General features: G+C 36.9%; 1 pseudogene; it reads left to right on the top strand.

Moving 5' to 3' along the window:
* Positions 1–22,092: 22,092 nt before the first annotated feature.
* On the top strand, positions 22,093–24,863 carry LOC119524503 (annotated as a pseudogene).
* The last annotated feature ends 1,620 nt before the right edge of the window (positions 24,864–26,483 follow it).

The raw sequence follows: 26,483 nt of genomic DNA, 5'->3' as shown, positions 1-26,483 counted from the left end.
CTCATGTTTTGGGTGTAACGTGTAAGAAAGCATTGCTTAACAGGAGGCCCTGAAGATGCTTCCCTAGGTTTTCTCCTAGGGATTTGATAGACATAACTCTTATATTCAGGTGGTTTATCCATTTTGAGTTGATTATTGTATATGTTGTGAAATAGGGCTCTTCCTTTTTTTGTAAATACAGATCCAGTTTTCCCAGCACCATGTTTTGAAGAGGCTATTTTTTCCCAGTTAGATGGTCTTTGTCTTCTTTTCAAAAATCAGTTGGCCATAAATATATGGGTTGATTCCTGAGCTCTCAATTCTATTGCATTGATTTATATGTCTGTCCTTTGGACACTACCATGTTGTTTTGATGACTGTTGCTTTGATTTGAGATATAAGAGTGGGCAGTGTCAGTCTTCCAGGTTCATTTTCAGCTTCAAGATGGCTTTAGGTAATTTGGACCCCACAGATTTCTATATAGATTTGATGATTGGTGCTTATAATTCTGCAAAGAATGCTGTTGGAAGTTAGATTTGGATTGCATTGAATTTATAATTTGCATTGGGGGGTATTATCATCTTAATGATGTTTAGTCTTCCAATTCATTAATACAGTATTTCCTTCCACTTATTTACGTCTTCCTTAATTTATTTTAACAAAGTTTTGTAGTTTACTGTGGACAAACCATTTATGTCTTTGGTTAGGTTTAATCTAGATGTCTGATTTTTTATTTGCTATTGTAAGTGGAAATGTTTTTCTTGATTTCTGCCTTCTGTTAGACTCTGCTTGTGTGTATAAACAGTAAAGATTTCTGGATGCTGATATTGTACCCTGCCACTTTGTTGAATTTATTACCTTTGGTAACTTTGTGGTAGGCTTTTCAGGATTTTCTATATATTGGGTCATGTCATCTACAAACAGTGAATGTTTTAATTCTTTCTTTCCAATTTGTAGTTCTTTCATTATTTTTTCTCACCTACGTTCTCTGACTAGAACTGCCAGTACATTGGTGAACAACAGTGGTGACAGTGGGCTTCTGTGCATTGTTCCAGACTTTAGAGGGAAGGCTTTCCGTCTGTCACTATTGGGTATGATGGTCACTTTTTTTTACATATACCCTTTATCATGTTCAGGAAGTTTCCTTCTATTACTATTTTTCTAAATATTTTATTAAGATGCCTGATTTTGTCAAATGCATTTTCTGTGTCAATTGAGATGATCATGTGCTTTTTTCCCTTCATTTTGTTAATGTGGTATATTACATTAATTGATTTTCTTATGTTGAACCACCCTTGCATACCTAGGATAATATCCACTTTATCATGTTGTATAATTTTATATATGCTACTGGATTCATTTACAAGTATTTTCTTGAGCATTTTGTGTGTGTATTCATAAGAGTAACTTGTCTGTAATTTTCTGTTATCATAGTGTCTTCATCTGGCTTTGGTATTAAGCTGATGTTGGCCTCATAGAATGGGTTAGATAGTGTTCCCTCCTCTACAATTTTTAGAAGAGTTTGAGCAAGATGATATTAAATCTTAGAGCTACCTCCTCTAAGGTATCTGGTAAATAGGCAGGAACTGTCTGGAACAACTGTTTGGGGGACTTCTGTAACCTGACACACATTGTACAGAAGTCAAGAATGAGTGGAGTGGCTGAGATGGCAGCAAAGAACTTATGAGATGGATGAGTAGAATTCACCTGTGAAGTCATCTGGTCCTTGGTTTTCTTTGGGAGGTATTTGATGACTGATTAAAGCTCTGTGATGGGAGCTAGTCTGCCTAGGTCTTCTGTTTCTTGTAGAGCAAGAGTAGTTTGTGTTTCTCAGGAATTTTCCATGTCATCTATATTGTCATCTTATTAACCTTTTTATTTCTGTGTGGTAATATGCATAGAGCGATCAAGGACTGTGATGTATGCCCAATACAATCAAGTTTCAGAAAATATGTATATAACTAGATATATTGAAATGAGGGATGTATAGACATTGAAATAGAATTACACAAAAAATGTGGCAAAATATTAAAATTTGTCAAATTGAGGCATGTTGGTACAGGCTACACTGGAGTTCTAGTTCTCTGTATTGACTTTATATTATATTTGTAACTGTAAGTTTAAAATTACTTCAAAGTAAATGTAAAACAACAGGAAAAGCAAGACCACATTGATGCATCCCATGGTGCTGTCATGGAATGAAGACAGACTGAGAAGTGAGAATAGGGAAAGTTGACGGTTACAGGTTCCAGTTCAGGACCAGTTCACTGTCTGTTTCTCTAGATGTCCTGTTTCATTTCCCTCTCCAGATTAAAACCCACTGCATGTGGGAGACTTTTTCTAGATCTGTGTCTTGCTTCTTACCCTTGAGGCTTGTTTTCCTCTCTGCATGGAGATAATCACTGCTTGAAAATACTTCAGTGACCTCTTGGCCTTCAGTTCCCCATTCTTATCCCTACCATATACTTCACATCCCTCAATTTGATTAAGCATACCATAGTTCTTTCACATATGCCATCTCTCTTTGCTCCAATCTGTTGACAACATGATGCTGTCTCCAAGATATTAAATTTCTTTAGTCACTAAACAGCCTGTTAGGATGCCTTATTGTCTGCAAATAAAACCCTTCTGTCATAGTGCATGATGTCAGACTGGTGAGGTGAGGATTTTAGTTACTCCTCTAAGGTAGCTTTCAGACAGCCAGGGACTGTTTGGAACAACTGTTTGGGGAACTTCTGTGACTGGGCAAACATTGTACATGAGTCAGGAATGAGTGGAATGGCTGAGACTGCAGCAAAGAACTGTAAGTTTCTCCATCCAGGGGGCTTGTGCCCCTACCCCACAGACACAGCAGACTGTCTTAGAGCTGGTTACCTGAGGGAAAAAGAAACAGTTTCTGCTGAGGGCAACTTGGGGTCTAAACCAGCCTCCAATTGCAGAAATAATTAGCAAATATGGGCTGGTGAATGAAAGCTCCAAACACAGATAAATCAAGAGCAATCACAAAAGGAACCAGAGATTTCACCCTGGCAGAGAGGAGGTGGGGTTAACAACAACAAGAAAAACAGACCTTTGGAGTTGAAGGAGATCAGAATACTTGAAAATTGTTGGGTCCTAACAAAAAGGGGCACATAGAAGCAGGTACCAATTCTGGCTTTTGATTGGCAAACACAGGGAACTGGGGTACTGCTCTGAGAAGGGTTTATTTTCTTTTCCTTTCTCTATGTTTCTTTATTGTTATTATTAGTTTTTTCTACTTTTCAATAGCCTATTAGAACTTTTAGAACTCTCGGGTTTAATTTTAATTCGTTAAATTTAATTCTGCAAAGGCAGAATTAAAGTTGTCTGAGAGTAACTAGTCAGGTGAAGGAGAAAATTCCCTAAAGAGCATTTCTTTATGTCTTTAAGTAGCCTCTACTGGGGGCAGGGAAAGTAGCTCAGCAAAGCTACAACTGTGGCTTTAATCCCAGAAGAAATGAAGTTGGGCTCACAGAACAAAATAAAATGAAATGAAATAAAAAAGAATAAAAATGGAGGCTTTTGGAGTTGGCTGAGCCCAGAGTGCTGGAAAGAGGCTGTGACCCATGGAGGGGAAACCCAGAGCCAAGTACCAACTCTGACTCTTGACTGGCAAAACTTGGGGGCTATGGGAAAGCTCTGAAAAGGGATTTCTTTCTTCTTTTCTTTTCCTTGTTTTTTTTCCTTTTCTTTTTTAAGGCTTTTCTTCTTTTTAAAAAACATTCTAAGTAGTTCATTAGAGGAAGCTTTGGTTTCAGTTGGCAGATGGACACAGGCAAAGGCAGTGCTAAGATAGGTCTGGGACACAAAGCAATGAGTCAGCTGAGTGAGATGATTTCCTAAATGACAACTTCCCAAGCAAAAGAGGAGGTGGAGCCTAGCTGCAGTAGCTCTCCTTCTTTGGGGAAATCAGACCCCAAGGTCAGGGAAACAGAGAAAGCTTGATTCAGCCACTACCTTGGCAGGGACAGGGGCTGATGAGAAAGGAATTGCTTCTCTTTACACCCATGGGGAATTGTGGGTTCACAAGAGCCACCTACTGAACAGGGTAAGAAAAACACAAAGTCTGGAGGCTTCACAGGAGAGTCTCATTCTCAGGGAAACTGAGCATGCATTACACCCCCTCCTGAGACCTGGGCCTGCATGGACTGCGAAAATCTGATTGGGGTCAATCATTTTATTTAAAATCTAGAGAGACCCTCTCATATAAAGGTAACTCATGGGCAGGTGTATGATTTTAAAATGTATACTTTTTGTAGATTATCTTTTGTATTTTGAGGAAGTTATTTCATATTCCTAATTGGCTGATGGTTATTATAATGAATGCATGTTGAATTTTACCAAATGTTTCCCTACATCAATTTCTATAATCTTATTTTTTCTTATTTTGATGTGAAAATGTGAAACCATTGATTGATTTTCCCATATTGAAACATCTATGCTTGCATGGTAAAAAATCTCACATTTTCATTGATTATTAACCTTTATTTTTTTGTAGCACTCAAGTTAAAATTTTGTTATGGATTTTTGCATGTATATTTGTGAATGGTATTTTTGGTGGTTTACTTTTCTACTACTGCCTGTATTGGATTTCATTATTGGGGGATGCTGACCTCATTAAATCATTTTCTGCAAAAAACGGTGGAGCACTTATGTCATTTCTTCTTTAAGTATTTAAGTCTTTGGTAGAATCTACCAATGAAACAACCTGAGCCAGGAAATGTACTTTCCATGAGGGGTTAGTAGCTGCAAATTCAATTTATTTACCATTAAGGATATCTTCATTTTATTTATTAAAACTTGAGGGAATTTTAGCAGTTTATGGTTTGGGGGGATTGTTCCATTTCATCTTAGTTATCAATTTTATGTTTATGGTTGTTCATAACATTCCCTGACTTGTCTTTAAATATCTGACTCCATTTCAATGATTGTCGGTTTAGTTGTGTTTACAGGAGTTTGAATTAACTCCCCCTCTACTTCCCTCAAAACAAACTTTCACCTCACCCTGGGTGTTCTCTTGTGTGACTTCATTTATGTAGGGCTTTGCGCAGACCACTTTTACTAATGGTTTAACACACCCTCCCAGCTGTGTCCAGGTAGTTTCTCTGCCTCAGGACAAATTAAAGCAGCATGATCCTGGGACAAGTTCCCCCATGCAGTCCCTCAGACTTCCACCCCATAGATTGACACTGACTTACATGTACACAGTATGGGCACAGTGGCACCCTACTCCCTCTGGAGAAGGGCCAGGGACCCACAATGGGAGCAGAAGGTGGCCCTAACTCATACAGGGGAACTGTATGAGTAGTATGGTTCTACTACTTTTGGAGCTATGTTTTCTTGATTCAGCACTTACAGAGCTAAGTTAATGCAGTTTTTTACCTGTTTCCCCAGTTTTGAGGAAGTTTACTGTCTTTAAGTTTCCTCTACCACATTTGCCCTAACAGGATAGGAACAATGGCTACACTCAAAGAAGACCCCAGAAGTCTGAAGCAGCAAATCAAAAGCAGGGATCAGTGATCAGAGCACATACCACTGGAATTTGGAGGATTTAGTCTTCTGTCCCACACTGGCCCTGCAGCTGTGCCAGCACCCTGAGCTGCATTCCCCAGTGCTGCATTCCCCATGTGGATGGCAGAGGGGGCATTACTACCACTGCAGGGAGAGTGGTCATCACCAGTATTTGTTACAATTTAGGAGCTTCTTCATCTTCCTGCTCCTCCCTGGATGCCCACAGTCTTCCACTAGAATCTGGAGTTAAAACTAGCTGATTCAGAGAGTCCCATATGTTTAATATTGGTTTACATAGAGGGAATGATTCTTGGAGTTTTTACTAAACCATCCTCCTGCAATCCTACCTTCCATTTTGTTCCTGCTTTCAATGTTACTGATTTCTGATTAGGAACTGAGTTATACATATGTAACAAATTTAATGTTTTCTATCTTGTTCAATTCTAAATATTTTCTAATTTTCTTTGATACTTCCTTGATACTTCCTCTGAACCATGGATTATTTAGGAATCTGTTATTTATTTCCTAGCATTTGGAGATTTTCCTATTTGCATTATCTTATTAAAGTGTCATTTAATGCCATTATCATGTGGGAAAATTCTTGTATTTTTTCAGTTTTTTTTTTTAAATTTTGTGAAGATACATTTCATTTAAGGAAAGATCTATCTATATTGATGAATTTTCAATTTTTACTATTATGTCCTTTTAGTTTAAAATGGCCCATAAATGTCAATGGTGCAGTTTGTTCATTATACATTGTTGCTAAGATTTTGTGTACTGATTCTATTGATTACTAAGACAGATGTGTTAAAATACCCAAGTATAATTATAGATAGGTCTATATTGCTTTTCAATTCTGTCAGTTTTGAAAACATATTCTGAAGCTGTTCTTAGATATATACATGCATAAGATTGTTGTGCTTTCATGGTTAATTATCTTTTTCATCATTACAGAATATCTCACTTTTCTAGGTTAATTTTGCCTTCTCTAACATTTATTTTGCCAGATATTTATAGCCATGCAAGTTTTTATTTTCATAGTGTTTGCCTGGTATATATTTCAAACATTTTGATCTACCTATTTAAGTATATTTCAAATGAATTTCTGTAGATAATATTTAGTGGCATCATTTTTAAATCCTTTCTCACAATAGCTGAGTTTCAATTAGTCTACATATAATGTGTATTTAAAATCATTTTTGGAATTTTTGATGTACACTGACCATTTTGTGATTTGATTCATGACCATTTTGTGATTTGTTTTTACAAAAGTTGTTTACTTATGTTTTCTCTTTCAACATTTTTGTATATATTTGAGCCTTTTTTAGTATTATATCTTCTGTTGTCTACTCTTTTTCCTGAAAATAACATGTTTTATATTTTTGTAAAATTATACATGTTGTTCTAGGTATTACTCTTGAATATTTTTTCTATTGCTGTGTCAAAAATGCCACAAACTTACTTAGTGACTTAAGGCAAAACACATCATTACCTCACAGTTTATGGTAACAATTTGTTATAATTTTGTGATCAAACACAGAAGGACAAAATTAAGATGTCTTCAGTGTCCTATTTCTTGCTGGAAACACTGGAAAGGTGTCTGCTTCCACAGTCATTCAATTTTTTGGCAGAATCCAGCTCATTGCAGACTGAGGTTTGCTTGCAGGCTATCAATCAGGGGCTCACTCAGCTCCTTAAAGCCACCTGCTTTCAATCCCATATGGCCTTCTTTATCTCAAAGTCAGCATCATTGTGTGGTGTCCTTCTCATGTTTCCTATCTTTCTGACTTCCTCCTGTGCCTCCAGCCAGAGAAAGCTCTCTGCTTTTTAGATCCCATGCCATTACATTGGAGCCATCAGATAATTCAGGATGACATCCATATTTTAAAATCAAATGTGCCATATAAATTAAACATGTGAGTAATAAGTCACCACGTTATTGTGTACTGGGGATTTGGGCATAAAATCATTGGTGGAGCATATTTAGACATTTTTCCTACAACAGCAAAATACATTAATTTTTAGAGTCAATGTGGAATCAATATTTTGCCATTTGAAGTGGAATCTAGAAATTTACTGTCACATAGAGCAATTTATTTCCCCCTCTATGTTTAGTTGTCTTAAGTTTTAACATTTCCCCTATTATAAACTCCATGAAACAATATTTGTGCTTTAACACCAAAAATTTATTAATGGAATCAAGGAAAAAAAAATCTATTATATTTACACAGAAGTAGCACTTGTGTTGCCTTTCTTTCAGTACTGATATTCCAAAATTCTTTCTGGTATAATTTTACTTCAGCCTAAATAACTTCTTTTAGCAATTATTTTCCAATGCAAATGCTAGCAATGAATTCCTTTATTTTACTTTATCTGAAAATTATTTCTCCTGTATTCCTGTATTAGTCTGATTATTCCAGAGAAATAGAATTAACGGTGAGACTGGAAAGTCTGAACTTCAGAGAAAAATATTCCTAACCAGATTATCTAATAAATATGATATTGAAGTTCTTAGTCTAAATACCCTGGGGGAAATGGCTGGCTGCAGGTTTCAACAGGAGCCTGCAATGATGTAGAGGCACAGAAAAAATCCTCAATTCCTACTCATAAGGCTAAACAGTGATTAGATGAAGAGATTACATAAGTTGCTAAGGCAAACTTCTTTTGTTAATTCTGGAAGCAACCATTTGTAATGTAAATTCTACCAACAGTATGCTTCCACAGTAACACATAAGCCAGGGTTTGACCAAAGTTGTTATTGGACACAATAATTTAGACTAGATGACATATGATATTAACCATTACAGTTCCTGAATGAAATTAGTGCTTATGAAATTTTTGGAGATGAGGAGCAAGATGGTGGCCTAGAGAAGTGTTGAATTTAGTTAGTCCCCTGGAGAAACTAATAAACAATAAGGAACAACTAGCAAATAATCTGGAACAACTTCTGGGGGACAACATTGACTGTCCACACATCATACAACAGCCTGAATTGGGTGGACTGGCGGAGATAACAGCATAAAATCTGTAAGTAAAACTGCTGAACTGTGTTGGGAGCTCCCTCCACCCATGGCAGGCTGAGCTACAAGACTTCACTGTGGGATAAAGTGGCATTCCCAGAGCAAGTGAATATCACTCAGCCTAGCTCCAACTGGGGTTTTAATTAACAAATGTGGACTGCTGAATACAACCTACAAACATAGACAAACTTCTAACAATCAGCAAATTACCGTGAGGTCACTTGCAGTAGAGAGAAGGTGGGGCTGATGGAAAAAAATTAATTAAAAAAGAAGGAAAAATACAGATGCTTTTAAAGACAACTGACCTTAGAGAGCCAGAAAACAACTGTGCCCTGGGAAAGGGAGCACAGAAGACCAGGTGCTTTCTCTGACCAATGAGTGAAACAGGGGGCCATGGACTGGCTCTGAAAGGGGGTTTTCTTTCCCTTTTTCTCTCAACCTGAGTGGCTCAGTGGAGAGAGCCTCAGCCATTTTCAGTTCACAGCACTCAGACTGAGATTGGGAGGCAGTTAACAGAGTCAGAAAGACAAAGGAGTAATTTAAGTGCAGAAGAAAGCTCCTAGGGTTGTGTTTTCCCTAAGAGGAAGGAGGTGGGACCCAGCTCTAGTGCCACCTCTCACTTCAGAAATCAGACCCCTGGAAGAAAACAGTAAAAACAGAAATAACCTAAGAAGAGAGTTAAAGGGGCCACACCTCCTTACACTAATTGGGAGCAACAGGCTGACAGGTGCCACCTGCTGGGCAGGTTAGGAAAGGCACAGCAGCTAGAGACCCCACAGGAAAGTCTGTCAATCTTCTAAGACACACCTTCAGGGAAACTTGACACTGAATATAGCTCCATTCTGAGACCTTAACCTGATCTGGGCTGGGAAAATCCGATTGGGTGACCAAGGAAAGCAGATGCCTAAACAACAGAAAATTACAAATTACACTAGGAAAACAAGATATGGCCTAGTCAAAGGAACTAATTTACACCTCAATTAAGATACAGTTGGGATACTGTATTCCTTTAATGAAACAATTAAAAATTTTGAAAGAAATATGCTATATCAATTCAAAAACCGAATCAAGTTCAGGGAAGATGTGGCAAAAGAGATGAAGGATAAAAAGAAAACACTGGTGGAATCAAAAGTTTGAAAAAACAACTGGCAGAATCTATGGAAATGAAAGGCACAACAGAAGAGATGAAAAACACAATGGAGGCATATAACAGCATATCTCAAGAGTACAAAAAAAGCACTCAGGAACTGGAGAACAAGACACCGGAAATCCTACACACGAAAGAACAGATAGGGAAAAGAATGGAAAAATATGAGCAATGTCTCAGGGAATTGAAGACAATATTCAGCACATGAATGAATGTCCATGCCATTAGTGTCCTAGAAGAAAAGAAGGGAAAAGGAGCAGAAGCAATAATAGAGGAAACAATCAATGAAAATTTCCCATCTCTTATGAAAGACACAAAATCATGGATCCAAGAAGCACAGCGTACTCCAAAGACAACAGCTCTGAATAGACTTACACCAAGACACTCAATAATCAGACTATCAAATGTCAAAGACAAACAGAAAATCCTGAAAGCAGCAAGAGAAAAGTGATCCATCACATACAAGGAAAGCTTGATAAGACTATATGCAGATTTCTCAGTAGAAACCATGGAAGCAAGAAGGAAGTGGTGTGATATATTTAAGATATTGAAAGAGAAAAAACCTTGGCCAAAAATCCTGTATCTGGCAAAAATGTCCTTCAAATATGAGGGAGAGTTTAAAATATTCTCTGACAAACAGGCAATGAGAGGGTTTGTGAACAAGATACCTGCCCTCCAGAAAATATTAAAGGGAGCACTACAGACAGATAGGTAAAGGCATGAGTGAGAGGTTTGGAACACAATCTTGGGTGATGGTAGCACAGCAATGTAAGTACACTGAACAAAGATGACTGTGAGTATGGTTGAAAGAGGTAGATAAGGAGCATGTAGGACACCAGAAGGAAAGAGGAAATATAAAGACTGAGACTGTATAACTCAGTGAATCCTACAGTGCTCAAAAATTATGATAAAATGTACAAATATGTTTTTAATGAGGGAGAATGAATGAATGTCAACCATGAAAGGTGTTAAAAATAGTGTGGTACTGGGGAAAAATACAGTCAATGCAAACTAGAGCCTATTGTTAACAGAAACACTGTATTATGCTTCCTTTAATGCAACAAAGGCAATATACCAAAGCTAAATGCTTATAAGTGGGGGACATAAGGGAGGAGGGGTATGGGACTCTTGGCATTGTTGATATTGTCTGACTCTTTTATTCTACTTTAGTTTAATTCTGTCATTCCTTTTGTTGCTTTTTAGCTGTCATGTGTTATTTTCTTTCTTTTACTTTTCCTTTGTTTCCCTAACTTTTTTGACTCTTCCTCCTTCTTTGTGGAAGAATTGTAGATGTCCCTATATAGATAATGGTGGTGGTGAATGCATAAATATGTGACTATATAGGGAACCATCAATTGTTTACTTAGGTCAGAAAGTATGGCGGGTGAACAAAACCATCTTAGAAAAAAACACATTGATGAAGAAACCTTGAGGGTAATGTATTGAGTGACATAAGTCAGACACATTAGGACAAATATTGCATGGTCTCACTGATATGAACTAATTATAATATGTAAATGCATAGACATGAAATATAAGTTACCAGGATGTAGAACAAGGATAAAGAATGGGGAGTGGTTGCTTATTATAAGCAGAATGTTCCACTAGGTTGAACTTAAGTGTTTGGAAGTGGACAGAGGTGATGGTAGCACATTATTGTGAGAATAACAAACAGTGCTGAATTGTGTGTGGTGGAAAGGGGAAGTTTAGAGTCACATATATCAGCAGAAGGAAAGTTGGAGGTTAAGAGATGGGAATGTATAAAACAGTGAATCTTGTGGTTAGTTCTTAAATATTTGGTAGAATTCACCATGCATCAATTATCAAATTGACTTAAGAAGAAATAGTAAAATCTCAAAAATCCATAACAAGTGAAGAGATTGAATCAATAAACAGAATCTAATAAGATTAGAAACTCAATTGTAAAAGCCCATTTTAAGATTCTGTTTCTCAAGAACAACTCCTGGCACTAAGCTGTGTTTATTAGCATTCTCTAGAGAAACAGAATCAACAAAAGATATCTGTAAACATAAGATTTCATAAAAGTGTCTCATGCAGTTGTGGGGATGCATGAGTCTCAATTCCATAGGGCAGGCAGCAAACTGGCAACTCCAATGAAGATGTTTGATGAACTCCTCAGTGAACTGGCAACTCTGATGAAGTTGTTTGATAAACTCCTCAGGAAATGCTTCACTGGCTAGCAAAAAGAGAATTGAAAGTCCTCTCTTTCTTGCTTTAACAGTCTTTAACTGACTGGATCAAATCCAGCTGACTGAATTCTCTCATTGTGGAAGACATGCCCTTTGTTGACGTGATCATTCACAGCTGCAATCAACTGACTGATGATTTAATAAACCAGTCTTCTGGTTTATTAACCAGTCACAAATGGCTGTAACAGGCCAGGGCTTGCTTGACCAGTCACCTGGTCACCAGCACCTGGCCAAGTTGACACATGAACCTAACCATCACAGTTGCCAAAGGTAGCAAAGTGAGTGTTATATAGAGGCAAAACAAAACAAATATACAGTAGGTAAGCATTCCCTGAAGAGGAAGAGGGAAGAGATATGTTTTCCCTAGGGGTGGAACAGCTGCACACTCAAAAAAAAGGGCAATGTCAAAAACTTCCTTATAAGTAAGGCAAGAATCAGAAAAACAGCTGAAAAATTATCAGTTAAACAGATACACTAAAATTCTACAATAAGATGAACTGAATGTCAAAGAACATTTACAGAACAAAGACAATGAGAAAACACTGGGCAAAAGAGAGAAAATGACCTCCATAATAAACTAATTAAGAAAACCAGATGCCTAGACACCAGCAAAAATCATGAGTCAAACTAGGAAGCACAAACATATGGCTAGTCAAAGGAACAAATTAACATTTAAATTGAGATACAGGATTTGGAAAAAAAAAACTAATTTAATTCTTCAACCAATACTTCTAATTCATTTGTATTGAAGGAAAATGTGGCAAAGAGATGGAGAATAGAAAGAAGACACTGAGTGACAGTGAAGAAGAGCTCAAAAGACTGCAGAAAAATGGCAGAATTTGAGGGAATAAACATCACAATAGAAGAGATGAAAAACATGATGGAAACATATAACAGCAGATTTTTAGATGCAGGAGAAAGGATTAGTGAACTAGAGGAAACATGTGAAGTCCTACACACAAAAGAGAAGAGAAAATAGTGGAAAAATAGGAGCAGCATCTCAGGGAAAGGAATGATAATATAAAGCAAAATAACATATGTGCTATGGGTGTCCCCGAAGAAGAAGAGGAAGGAAAAGAGGAAGAAAGAATAATGGAGGAAATAATCCCTGAAAAGTTTCCAGCTATTATGAAAGATATAAAATTACAGGTCCAAGAGGCCAGCATACCACAGAGAGAAAATATCTCAATAGAAATAGTCCAAGACAATTACTAATCAGATTGTCAAATATCAAAGACAAGAGAAGAGCAATCCATCATGTACAATGTTTCCTCAGCAGAAACATGGAGGCAAGAAGGAAGTAGTGTGATATATTTAAGATACTGAAAGAGAAAAACTTCCAACCAAGAATTCTATATCCAGGAAAATCAGTCCTTCAAAAAGGAGAGAAAATTTCAGAAGTTCAAAGATAAAGAGATACTGAGAGATTCATGAACAAGAGTCTTACTCTACAAGAAATACTACAGGGACAACTACAGGCTGAAAGGAAACAAGAGAAGGGACATGTTTGGAGCAGAGTGTAGAAATGGAAATTTTAAGTAAAAGTAACTAAAAGGGTAAAAACAGAGAGAAAATCAGATTTGACATATAAAATTCAAAAGCCAAAAGTTCAAAGAAAGTACTGCCTTAAAGTAACAACATTAAATTTTAAAGGATTAAACTCCCCAATAAAAAGTCATCAATTGGAAGAATTAAAAAAGGAGCCATTTCTATGCCATCTGCAGTAGTCTTAGTTTAGACCCAAGGGCAAAAATAAGTTAAAGTGAAAGGTTACAAAAAGATATTTCATAAAAACTACAAGCAGAAAAGAATGGGGGTAGTTGTGCTAATATCTGACAAATTGGATTTCAAATGTAAAACAAAAGTGACTAAGACACTATATATTAATAAAATGGACAATTCATTAAGAAGAAATAACTCAAAAATATTTATACATCAAACCAGAATGACCAAAATACATGAGGAAAACACTGACAACACTGAAAGGAAAAGTAGACACCTCTTCACTAATAGTTGGAGACTTTAATATACCACAGTCATCAATGGATAGAGCATCTAGACATAGGACTTGAAGAATATGATAAATGAACTTGACTTAGAAATTTACAGAACATTGCACCCCACAACAGTGTGATATACACTTTCTCAAATGCTTATGGATCATTCTCTAGTATAGAACAAATGTTGGGTCACAAAGCAGATCTTAATAAATTTTAAAAGATCAAATATACAAACACCTTTCTCAGATCGAAATGGAAGGAAGTTGGACATCGATAACAGGTAGAAGGCTGGAAAATTCACAAATGTATGGATGCTATGCAACGCAGTCTTAAAGAACAAGAGGGTCAAGGAAGAAATTACAAGAGAAATTAGTAAATATCTCTAGAAAATGAAAATGAAATCACAACATATCGAAACTTATAGAGATGTAGCTAAGGCAGTGCTATCAGGAAAATATATTGCCCTAAATGCTTATGTTAAAAAAGAAGATAGAGAAAAATAAGGAATTAACTGCTCATATAAAGGAACTAGAGAAAGGGCAGAAAACTAACCCCAAAGCAAACAGAAGGAAAGAAATAACAGAGATCTGAAGGGAATAAATGAAAATGAAAACAACAGTCAGGTTCAACATAAACAGAAGTTGATTCTTTCAGAGAATCAATAAAATCAACAAACCTTAGATAGGATTACAAAGAAAAAAAAGAGAGAGGATGTAAATAAATAAAATCAGAAATGGGGGGAGGACATAACCACCAACCCCACAGAAAAAAAGGAGATAATAATGGTACTATGATTGACTATGATTGAGTATAGGCTAATAAACCAGACGACTTAGATGAAATAGACTATTTCCTGGAAAAGCATGAACAATAAAATTGGCTCAATAACAAATAGAAGACTTCAACAAGCTAATCACAATTAAAGAGACTGAACCAAAAATGAAAAAAGAATTGAATCAAAAAAGAAAAGCCCAGGACCAGATGGCTTCACATGTGAATTCTACAAAACATTCAAGAAAGAATTTTTACCAATCCTACTCAAATTATTAAAAAAAAACTGAAGAGGAAAGAAAGCTACATGACTCATTCTATGAAGCCAAAATCACAATATCTAAGCCAGACAAAGATACCACAAGAAAAGAAAATTACAGATCAATCTCTTTAGAGAATATAAATGCAAACAACCTCAACAAAATAATTTCACATTTAAAGAACTATACTTGATGACCAAGTGGGTTTCATTCCAGGTATACAAGTTGATTCAACACAAGAAAATCAAATAAAGTAATATAACACATCAATAAATCAGAAAATAACCACACAAACATCTCAGTTGATGCAGTAGAATGCTTTTGACAGATTTGAGTGCCCTTTCTTGTGGAAAATACTTAACAGAATAGGAATAGAGGAAACTTCCTCAACATGATAAAGGCAATTTATGAACAGACCACAGCTAACATCATACTCAATGGGGAAAGATTAAACTTTCCCTATAAAATCAGGAAGAAGACAAAGATGCCCACTGTCACCATTGTTATTCAACATTGTGCTGGAAGTTCTAGCTAGAGCAATTAGGCAAGAGAAAGTAATAAAAGTCATCCAAAATGGAGAGGAAGAAGTAAAACTTTCACTCTTTGCAGATGACATGATTCTATATGTAGAAAATCCCAAAAAATCTACAGTAAAGCTACTAGAGCTAATAAATGAGCACAGCAAAGTGTCAGGATACAAATTCAACATGAAAAAAGCAAGAGTGTTTCTCTACACTAGTAATGAGAAAGCTGAATATAAATCAGGAAATATTCCATTTATAATAGAAAAAAATAATTAAATGTTGAGGAATAAATTTAGCCAAGAACATATAAGAGCTATTCATAGAAAACTACAAAAATTGCTAAAAGAAATCAAGGAAGACCTGAAAAAATGGAAAGACATACCATGTTCACAGATTGGAAGACTAAATATAGTTAAGATGTCAATTCTCCTAATTTGATTTATATATTCAATGCAATACCAATTAAAATCCCAATAATTTATTTTCAGAAATAGAAAAAAGTATAATCAAATTTATTTGGAAGAACAGAGTACCCAAAATAGCTAAAAATAACTTGAAAAAGATGAAGTGGGAGGTCTTACACTACATGACTTTAAAGCATATTGCAAACTTACTGTAGTCAAAACGATATTGTACTGGCATAATGATAGATAAACTGATCAACAGAATTGAAATGAGTGTTCAGAAATAAGCCCTCTCATCTACAGACAATTGAATTAGATAAGATAGCCAAGTCCACTAAACTGGGACATAGCAGCCTCTTCAACAAATGATGCTTGGAGAACTGGATATCTATACCCCAAAGAATGAAACAAAACCCTTTTCTTTCGCCTTATACAAAAATTGACTCTAAATGGATCAAAGACCTAAACATTAGAGCTAAAACCATAAAAATTTATTGGGAAGTGTTGGGAAATATCTTACAGATCTTCTGGTAGGGGGTGGTTACCTAGTCTTTACACCTAAAGTGTGAGCAATGAAAGAATAAATAGATAAATGGGATCTCCTCATAATTGAATACTTCTTTGCTTCAATGAACTTTCTCAGGAAAATAAAGAGGCAGCCTACTCAATAGGAGACAAAATTTGGAAATCACATATCAGGTAAGGTTTTAATATCTAAAATATATAAAGAGATCCTACAACTCAACAACAACAAAACACAAACAAAAATAACAAAAACATAAACAACCCAATTTTTAAAATAGGAAAAGACATGTATGGATACTTTTCCAAAAAGAAGTACAAGTGGCTCAATTGCATATGAAAAGACGCTCAACCATTCTAGTGATTAGGGAAATGAGTGTCAAAACCACTTGACATATCATATCACAACTACTATAATGGCCATTATGAAAAGTACAGATAACTATAAGTGCTGGAGAGGATGTGTGGAAAAATAGGTACACTTAATCACTGTTGGTGGGAATGCAGAATGGTTCAATAGCTCTGGAAGGCAGTTTGGCTCTATGATCCATAGATCCCATTACTAGGTATATGCTTGGAAGAACTGAAAGTAGGAACATCAAGAGACATTTGCACACTGATGTTTATAGCAGCCTTATTCATGTTTGCCATTAGATGGAACCTGCCCAAATGTCCATCAGTGGATGAGTGGATATACAATCTGTGGTATATACAAGCAATGGAATATTACACAACTGTAACATGAAATAAAGTCATGATGCATGCAAAAGCATGGATGTACTTTGAGGGCATTGTATTATGTTAAATTAGCTAGAAACAAAAGGACAAATACTCTATGGTCTCACTAACATGAACTGTCAGTAATGAGAAAGTTTTGAGAGTAAAAGCTTAGAACACAGGTTGTCAGGAGATAAAAAACGGGTAGAGCTTGTGCATTTGATACTAAAGGAGTACAGAATGCTTAACAAGATTGTCAAGATTCAGAAATAGCACAATAATGGGATAGTAGCACAATAATGTAAATATAATGAACAAAGATCAGTGGAAGTAAGGTTGAAAGAGGAAGTCTCGGGGCATGTATGACCCCAGACACAAAGATAGGGGATAAATATCTGTGATTTTATGACTTATTGAAACTTAGAGTGGACAATGATGGTAATTACATGTAAAAATATAAGAAAGCTTTTCTGTGAAGGAGAGCAAATGAATGGCACAATTGCAAGGTGTTAAAAATGGGATGGCATATGGAAAAAATATAATTGACGTAAACAAGTGTCTACAGTTAAAAATAACATTGTAGTATTCTTTCATTAATTGTAATAAAGGCAATATAGAGAAGCTAAATGTCAATAAGAGGGGGATATAAGGGAGGGGCATGAGATTTTTGCTATTGTTTTTGTATCCTTTTTCTTTTTTCTTTGTGGAAAAAATTTAAATGTTCTTATATAGATTGTGGTTGTGAATACATAACTATGTGATTATACCAGGAGCCATCGATTATATATTTAGGGTGGATTATATGGTGTGTGAATAAATCTGTTTAAAAAATAAATTGAAGGATGCAAGTGCTGGAAAATATGTGGAAAGAGAGAGATATACCTGTTCACTGGTGAAAGGGAAGTAGAATGGCACAGTATCCCTAGAGGGCACCGTGGTGATTCCACAGGAGTCTAAGTATAGAGGTGCCATATGATCCTGCAACCACATTATTAGATATATACTTAGAAGAACTAAATGCAGGGACATAATCGACATTTGTACTCTAGTGTTTATGGTGGCATTTTTCATGACTGACAATGGGTGTAGGTGGCCTAAGGTGCATCGACTGATGAACAGAAGGGTAATCTGTGGTCGTATGTGTATGGCAGAATATTTGGCAACTGCAAAAATAAATGAAGTCATGAGGCATGCAACCAAGTGAATGATCCTGAGGATATTTTGTTGAGCAAAATGGGCCAGGAATGAAGGGCAAATATTTTATGGTCTCACTAATATAAACTAGCTACAATGAGCAAACACTGAGAATCAAACTTGAGAGCACAGGTTATCAGGGGATAGAAGGAGGGCAGAGACTGGGAAATCAATGATTAAGGAGTACAGAAAGTTCAATTAGGCATACTGAATATGTCCCTAGATTGTAAGCTCTTACAGTAGTCACATATATTCCATAGTTTTAACTGTTATTTCTGAATTCTGAGATGCTCTGGTCTCTGTGTATAACCTGGTTGTTCCCTGGAACTTTAGGTATCTATGTGACCCCTGGGCCTCTGCAGTTCTGAAAGAGAGCCTTACTCCATACAGCAACTGTTAAAGAAGCTAAAAAAGAGATCAGACTTCAATTAGAAATATGAGTGAAGTGGATCTGGTTAGAACTAAGGTAAATCAAAATGAAGGATGATTTTGTCTGCATTTTACAACCTCAACTTTAGTGTCAGACCAAAGAACATGATATTTATTTGTCTAAAATTTAAGTTTTCTTTAGTAGACTATCTAATTTAACCTGTCTGGTCAGTTTAATTAAACAACATAATTAAATGGAAACTGGAATAGGGAATGAGATCTTGTTATTCAGTACAGGATAGTGTAATACCCTGATATTTTCTAGAGTATTTTGGTCAGAAAATAAAATGCATTTACAAAGTCTCCTTGAGGTACTGGGGGAAAATGTGGAACTATTAAACTACCCTATTGGGGAATTCCTGATATTCTCTCAAGCATTAGGGATTCCCAATTTAATAAGCCAAGCCCTTGGCTTATGAAACTTATTTCTGCTATCATGAAGCTAAGCTTACTTATAATTATTCCTGAGTCACCCCCAAAGAAACTCTTTTGTTGATCACATGTGGCCTGAATCTCTAAGCCAATTTTGCAAATTAACTCACTACCCTCCCCTGTACATGGGACAGGATCCCAGGGATATAGGTGTCCCTGGCAACATGGGGCATTATTCTGAGAAAGGAGCCTAGCCCTGGTATAGTGGAATTGACAATTCCTTCCTGACCAAAGAGGGGAAGAGAAATTAAGCAAAATAAAGTTATTGTGACTAACAGATTTAAATAGAGTTGAGAGGTCATTCTGGTGGTTAATCTCGTGCAAGCTTCAGCTAGATATTGCAAACTGCCACCGTATGCCAAGCTGAAACCAACAGTATGTCTGAAAAGCCTGAAGAATACCCTGGGCTCTATCTAAACTCTATAAAAGTTTAACTTAGTATGTCTTTTTTTCCTCAGAAATTTAAAGCCTCAAGATTGTTTCTATACCAGATAAGGCCTGAAACCCAGATGTACCAGTCTCTCCAAGAACATCAACCAAATTCTTTCCTCTACCCCATAAGGTCAACACCCCTTTCCAGCATGAAGAACTGGAAATGGCCCAGACATCCCTGAAGATTAAATGATTAAATGAGTAGTAGGAGGTGTAACTGAGAAATTAGGATTTAGCATATGATTAGTACAGCTGAATCATTATATCAAGGTTTCTTTTTAGTTTCTAGTGTATTGGAACAGCCAGAAGGAAATAATTGAAATTGTTGAACTCTAATACAGTAGCCTTGTGTTTGATAATGATTGTATAATTATATAGCTTTTATTAGGTGACCATTTGATTGTAAAAACCTTGTGATGGACACTCTCTTTATCCAGTGTGTTGGTGGATGAGTAATAAAATAAAGACATTCATGAAAAAAGTAGTAATTTTAGTTCATGAATATGGGCAAAAATACCTCTATTTAAACATGGGATAATAGTTATAGTACTACTTTAATAATCTTTTATATGGGTAAATGAGTAATAAAATAAAGACATGCATGGAAAGAATAATAATAGTTGGTCAGGAATACAGAGAAAAACCCTACATTAGCTATGGGCAATAGTTAGAGCATTACCTTAATAATCTTTCATTAATTGTAACAAATGTAGCTAACATTAAAAAAGTAGAATTATGAAAATTATTATCATCAACTCTAACAAACTGTCCACAACAACGCAAGTGTTGGTGGTGGGGTGGTGTATTGGAATCCTGTATTTTATACATGATAGCTCTGCAAACCCACAGCTTCTCTAATAAAATATTAAAAATAAAGAAATGTAGGGGCAACAGGGAGAAGGAAGAAACAAATGTCATACTGTCATAGGCAGTGCTGAGCAGGTAAGAAAGGTGGAGGCAAACAGGAGAGAGATTGGAATTGTTCTGATGATGGGGCATAGGTTATGAAAATGGGATGATATGGGGTGGAGAAAAAAACAAGAAGTCAAAAAAAAAAAAAAAACTGACAAAGCTATCCCCTGAACACCTGTGAGGTGAAGTCCCTGTGCATGGAAAGTGGGAGCCAGAGGAGGAGCAGGTTTCAGGGAGGAGCCAGGAGCACCATTTTGGCAGGGTAGGCACCCCCTCAGAGGTGTCATGAAGCAGTTGTGTGTGTATCAGGACTGCATGGAAAGGATTGGGATGGATAAATAGATGTGGAACTCATGCCAGTTTAGATGGCATTTAAAGCCAAGATATTCCAGCGAGGGAATATGGTACTGAAGAAGGAAAAGACTCTAAGGACTCAGCCCTGAGGACAACCTTATGCTGAGAAGCTTTGCAGTAAAGGAGAACCCAGCAAAAAGGTAGAGTGGGAGAGGACAGTGAAGTCAGATAAATAACAAACAAGCAAGAGAGTGTAGTGAACCAAAAACTAACTGGATGAAAGAATTTCAAGGAGTTGAGATCAACTGTGTCAAATGGAGCTGATGGAGTAATTTAGAAGAGGAAATTTTGGGGGTAATGGAAAGGTTATAGGATTGGATTGTGGTGGGGGTTGCAAAACTCAGTACATTTACAAAAATACTGTATATTTAACTTTGTGAATTTTATGTCATGTAAATTATACCTCAATAGATGTTTAAAAAATAGAATTTCACATAGAATTTCCATAAGCGTTTCTACTGCCATATACTCACCCAAATGAAATACAAACATGTTTATTGAAAGGAACTGTATATGGATATTCATAATATCTTTATTCATAATGACCCAAACTTGAAGCAGCTGAAAAATCCACAGACAGAAAAAATAGATATGCATTTTGTAACTTAGTTATTTAATGTCAAAGAACTCAATCATAAAAGCAGAGAGAAGCACTGATCCAACAAAAGCACTGAAAAATTTCAAAACGTTTTGAGCTAAACATGGAGGCACCAATTCTGATATATTTCAAGTTCACGAATTACAGGAAGTGGCAAAAATGATGTGTGGTGATATAAATCATAACAGAGGATGCATGCCTATGGAGGAGATGTGGGGTATGGATATCAATTGAAGGCAAAGGAGTGACTTTTTGAAATAATGGAAATGAATGATTCATATCTTGATATAGTTTTTGGATACTGAGGGGTTCTGGGTAATGGAAAGGTTTAAAGATTTGACAGTCATTCAATTAAGATTGCCACGTTTCATTGTATTTGAATTTTATATTGCTTTACAAAAACAGAGAGAAAGAAGAATGGCCACCAGAGTGCAATGGAGACAAAGGCATTTTATCTTCCAAGTCTCTGCTCCTCCCCCTTCCTCAGACCCTCTCAGTGATGAGCTGTCCAAGCTGCCAATTGCTGGTGTGTTTTAGGTGTTCCCTGTGGTTTATTGTGGCTGTCAGATCCAGTTATTGGTCAGATCCCTGTGGGTGGCTACAAACCTCTCTATTACTGGATTTTGGGCTGATCCTTTGGAAATTTCAAGAGGTGGAGATGGAGCTTCTGCCAAATAACATGAGTCCCAGCCTCACATTCCATAGCCTCTTCTGGTCATCAGCTTTCCGGTGGGTCCCATGTTGTGGTTCAGATTTGTCCACTTTGTTAGAAACCAGATTTATATGAGGAAAGAAGAGCATCATGCTCACACACTGGCTGCCCTTATTGAAGAGAAATACCAGCTCCTTGATCAGATCAGTTTGCTCATAAGGTTTTGCAGAGACGGTGCCCTCTTTAGATGCCAAACTAGAGGAAGAGACTTTAAAAATACTCATCCTCCTAGATACCTACAGAAGGCAAATAGAATGAGTGATGCTGATGAGATTAACTTTCCTGGCCCAAAAACTAAAGTAAGAGAGAACCAAATGCTCTAAACTAAAAAGAGGTGATAACGGAGATGCTAAATACACAAAGTCTCTCAAAAGGGTCAAGAGATCTGCTATAGCAAAAGCATTTTCCAAACCCAGATGTAACACCCCATCTACCCTCTGATGGCCTTTCCCCCAGGAGTGGGTCTGGGAGTTAAAGCAATGCTGTCCCCTCCCCACCTCTCAGGCCTCAGGAGCCTCCAGGCTGCATTCACCCACCCACTCTCCATCTGAAGGTCCTTGAGGACAGTGGATACAATGAGATTTCCTATACTGGCTGGAGTTCCTCCACTTACTCAAACTGGACAGAGCCATGGTCAGTTCCTCCTTTTAGATGAAAAGACTTTTAACCTCCAGGAAAATACCAGAAAATATGGAACATTCAAAGAAAGTTTGAATTATCTCCTAGTAGTGGAAAAAATGGCTACTATTTAAACATTCACTCAAATTGAAATTTGATCAAACTACATTCCTCAAAACAATATTTCTAAGTTTTATTTATATATTTTTGTAAGTTTTATGTTTTATTATTCTATCTATATAATATACATATTGGATTGTAATTGAAAGAAAATATACTGTTTAGCTCTAAGAAACATTTAAACATCAGCAAATATATTTTTTGGCAGAGTTGAATTCCTAGTATTCACAAGTCATAAGTAAATTCAACTTCATTTTTCTAAGCTAAGTATGTATTAGTTGAAACATTAAAAATGAATGTATCTTTTGGGGTACAGTTAAACTGTATTCCCAGAAAGAAATTCATATCACTTAACATTTATATTCCAAAATAAGGACCGTTAAAAAATAAAATTGATAAGCTCACATGTAGATGATTTCCTTTCTCTGCCATGTGCTGCACTGAGAGTTTTCTGACCATGAAGAAATCCCCCTTGGACAATTTGGAGAACCTCTACATCCCACCCCTCATACCTCTACCTCACCATCTGTCACACCTCACAGGAAAGCTGTTTCTCCCCCACAGAAATATCAGGTGTTCCCAGAATTACTAGTTTTAGTCATAAATGACACTCTACAGGCAACAAGCACTAACTTGGGATTAGTAGGATGGTGGAAGGAAAATAGGAAGTGATATTTTGAGCAGGTGGTCATGGTGGTAGGGGGGCCCAAAAAAGACAAAGGATAAAAAATTGTAAGAAAGTAAATGGGTCCTCCTTAAAACAGAGCTTGAGTTTGAGCACAGAACAGTGAAGTTGAGAAAGAATGTCCCTGTGATCATGGAGATGATATTATTTTGGTGGGGCTGGGGAGAAAGATACTGAACAGGGGAAAAACAGAGCACAGAGATTGTCATGCTTTGCTAAAGTAATGGAGAAGTATGCACAGGGAAGGGCAGGAGTGTGTGTGGGAAAGAGGGGCTCAGGAGAAGTTAGGGTACTCCTCTGAATAGGAGACGTCTGAGCAGACAACAAACCCTGGGACAAGCACTGCAGGATGAAGGGACAGAGCAGGAGGAGGCTATGAAGTGGGTGTGAGAGTGGCATGTTTGATGATAAGCCAGAGTCCAGAGAAGAGTAAATGCAGTGAGTGAATTTCGGCCACCAGGGTAAAGAGTTTAATTTTAACTTAAGAGAACACTGTCTGAGAGACATTTAGAAAGTGGCCAGAGACATTTTGGAGACAGCCATTGAAACCAGAACCAGGAGAGAGGCTAAGAGATGAAATCCAGAGTTTGCCCTGGAGAAGCTAAGAAGGAAGTCCCAGGCACTTAGACACAGAAACACCCTGGGAGAGATGAGTAGAAGGAGTCAGAGAAGCTAAGACAAAAGCTCAGGGACAATTTGGGGAAAGCAATTTTGAAACTGGAGTCAGGGAGAGAAGGACCAGCAGACATTGCCCTGTGCCTTTCCATGGGACAGAGGAGCCTCAGATGCCATCAGCCTCTCTTCAGTGAAGTCTTTCCTTGGTAATACAGATGTGGAGTAGCCCAAAGGAACAGAAGTTGTCAGAGATGCTGGAAGGAAAATGAAGCTTGCAAGACGTATCAAGAATTCTGAAGGCCAGAAAATGCCTGAAGTTGAGTTGCCAATATCAATTTATGGAGTAAAATTCTAGAACCCAAAACAAAGGAAGTCCAACACAATTGCCAGCTTCACAGCTGCACAATTGTGCAGATGAGAAAATGGACAAGAGGATATTCACTTTCATATGCAAATATTCTCAGTCAAATAAACATTTGTGCTTGTGTTTGACAGTGAAAAGTGTATAAGTATGCCAGGTGTTTTAGGATGGTTTTTTCTGTTTTACAAGGAATTATCTTGTTTGCAGCATTGCTAAAAGTATCTGTATTTAGAGATGAATACAGTCTGCAAATACTTAATTTCACTGATAGCTTCATCCTGTCATGAGACTAAGCTTCAGAATTTCATCCTTAACTAAATTCTCATGCTCATGGGCACAAGGTCACATGCTCATCTTTTCTTAGAAAGTCCTGTGTGCTTATATTGTGTATTTACTCCTTTTATAATTATTTAACATATTTGTAGTCATAGATCAAATATGATTTATTAATATGCTTATAATGCAAAGAGCCATGGTGAACAAAATTTTGTGTCTCTCCCATCACTGGAATATGGTGGATTTGATGAAAATAAATATTCTAAACTAAAAAAAAGAGAACAGTGCCTGTGATATGGGATAAAGGGTATAGTAGAAAGAAAAAGTGGAGCCTATAATAGGGACTATTTAAGATGAGGATGTTGATTGTTACACACTGGTCTGCGGGTGGGGTGGGGGAGGCAGTGGAGACAAAGAGAAGGAGACAGATCCAGGACCTACCTGTTCTGCAGACACACAGAGACTGCTGATGACTGTGTGTGTCCCCTTCCTTCCCTCTCTTTAATGAGAGTTTTGTTCTCCACCCTTCATGTCAGAATCTGTCTTCAATATTTAAGGGTCCTGGGCACCCTTCCATATCTCTGTGCTTGGGAGGAAACAGCTGATTGGGGATCCATGTGCCTGGGCATGTGTCGCTCAGTGCTCCTCTGGGTTTTCACTGGGTGAGTGCCCACATGGATCTGAGGCTTCTGCACTGGGCCGCTCTAAATCTCCATGAAGGCACCCTCCATTATTTATTTACTTTTTGTCTTTTTCTTATTCATCTGTCCTTACACTGGCTGAAGGGAATGTCAGTCACAAGGTTTTCACAATTACCCAGTCACACCTTTAAGAGCTGTATATTTATACAGTCATCTTCAAGAAACAAGGCTACAGTATTACAGTTAAACAGTTTCAGATATTTCCCCCTAGCCATTATAACACACTAAAAACTACAAAGGGATACCTATGTAATGTATATGAATAACCTCCAGAATGACCTTTACACACTGTTGGAATTCTCTCAGCCACTGAAACTCTACTTAGTTTCATTTCTGTTCCCACTTTTGGTCCAAGAAGGCTTTTTGAAGCCCAGAATGCCAGGGCCAGGCTCATCACTGGGAGTCGTCCCACATTTCCAGGGTGACTTACATCCCTGGGAGTCATATCCCACATAGAGGAAAGGGTAGTGATTTTGCCTGAAGAGTGAACTTAGAGTGACAGACCATACTTGAGCAACAAAACAGGTTCTCTGGGTATGACTCAAAAATATAACCATAAGTAGGCTTAGCTTCTCCTTTGCAGGGATAAGTTTAATAAGGGCAAGCCCTAAGATCATGGGCTTTGTCTATTAAATTGGTATTTCCCAATTCTTGAGAGAATATCAGGAATACTCCAGTTAGGGAAGATTATTATTTTCATATTTTTCTCCAGTCTCTCAATGGGGCTATGCAAATACATAAATACATTTTTATTCTCTGACCAAATTACTCTGAGATCTATTGGGGCATCACACTAACCTGTACAAACCCACACAGTCTCACTCCCCATTCAAGATCCCATATAATTAAGATGTTTGAATAAACTAAACATACAAGTTAAATTAAATAGTGTGCTGCAGAAGATATAAATTTTTTACCAAATAAATATCTTTTCCTTTTTTCTTACACAGAAGTTGAAGTT

This window comes from Choloepus didactylus (assembly GCF_015220235.1).
Source record: "Choloepus didactylus isolate mChoDid1 chromosome 11 unlocalized genomic scaffold, mChoDid1.pri SUPER_11_unloc2, whole genome shotgun sequence".
NCBI classification, from domain to species: domain Eukaryota; kingdom Metazoa; phylum Chordata; class Mammalia; order Pilosa; family Megalonychidae; genus Choloepus; species Choloepus didactylus.
Note: the sequence above shows the minus strand (reverse complement) of the source record. Positions and strands in the feature narration are given on the sequence as shown.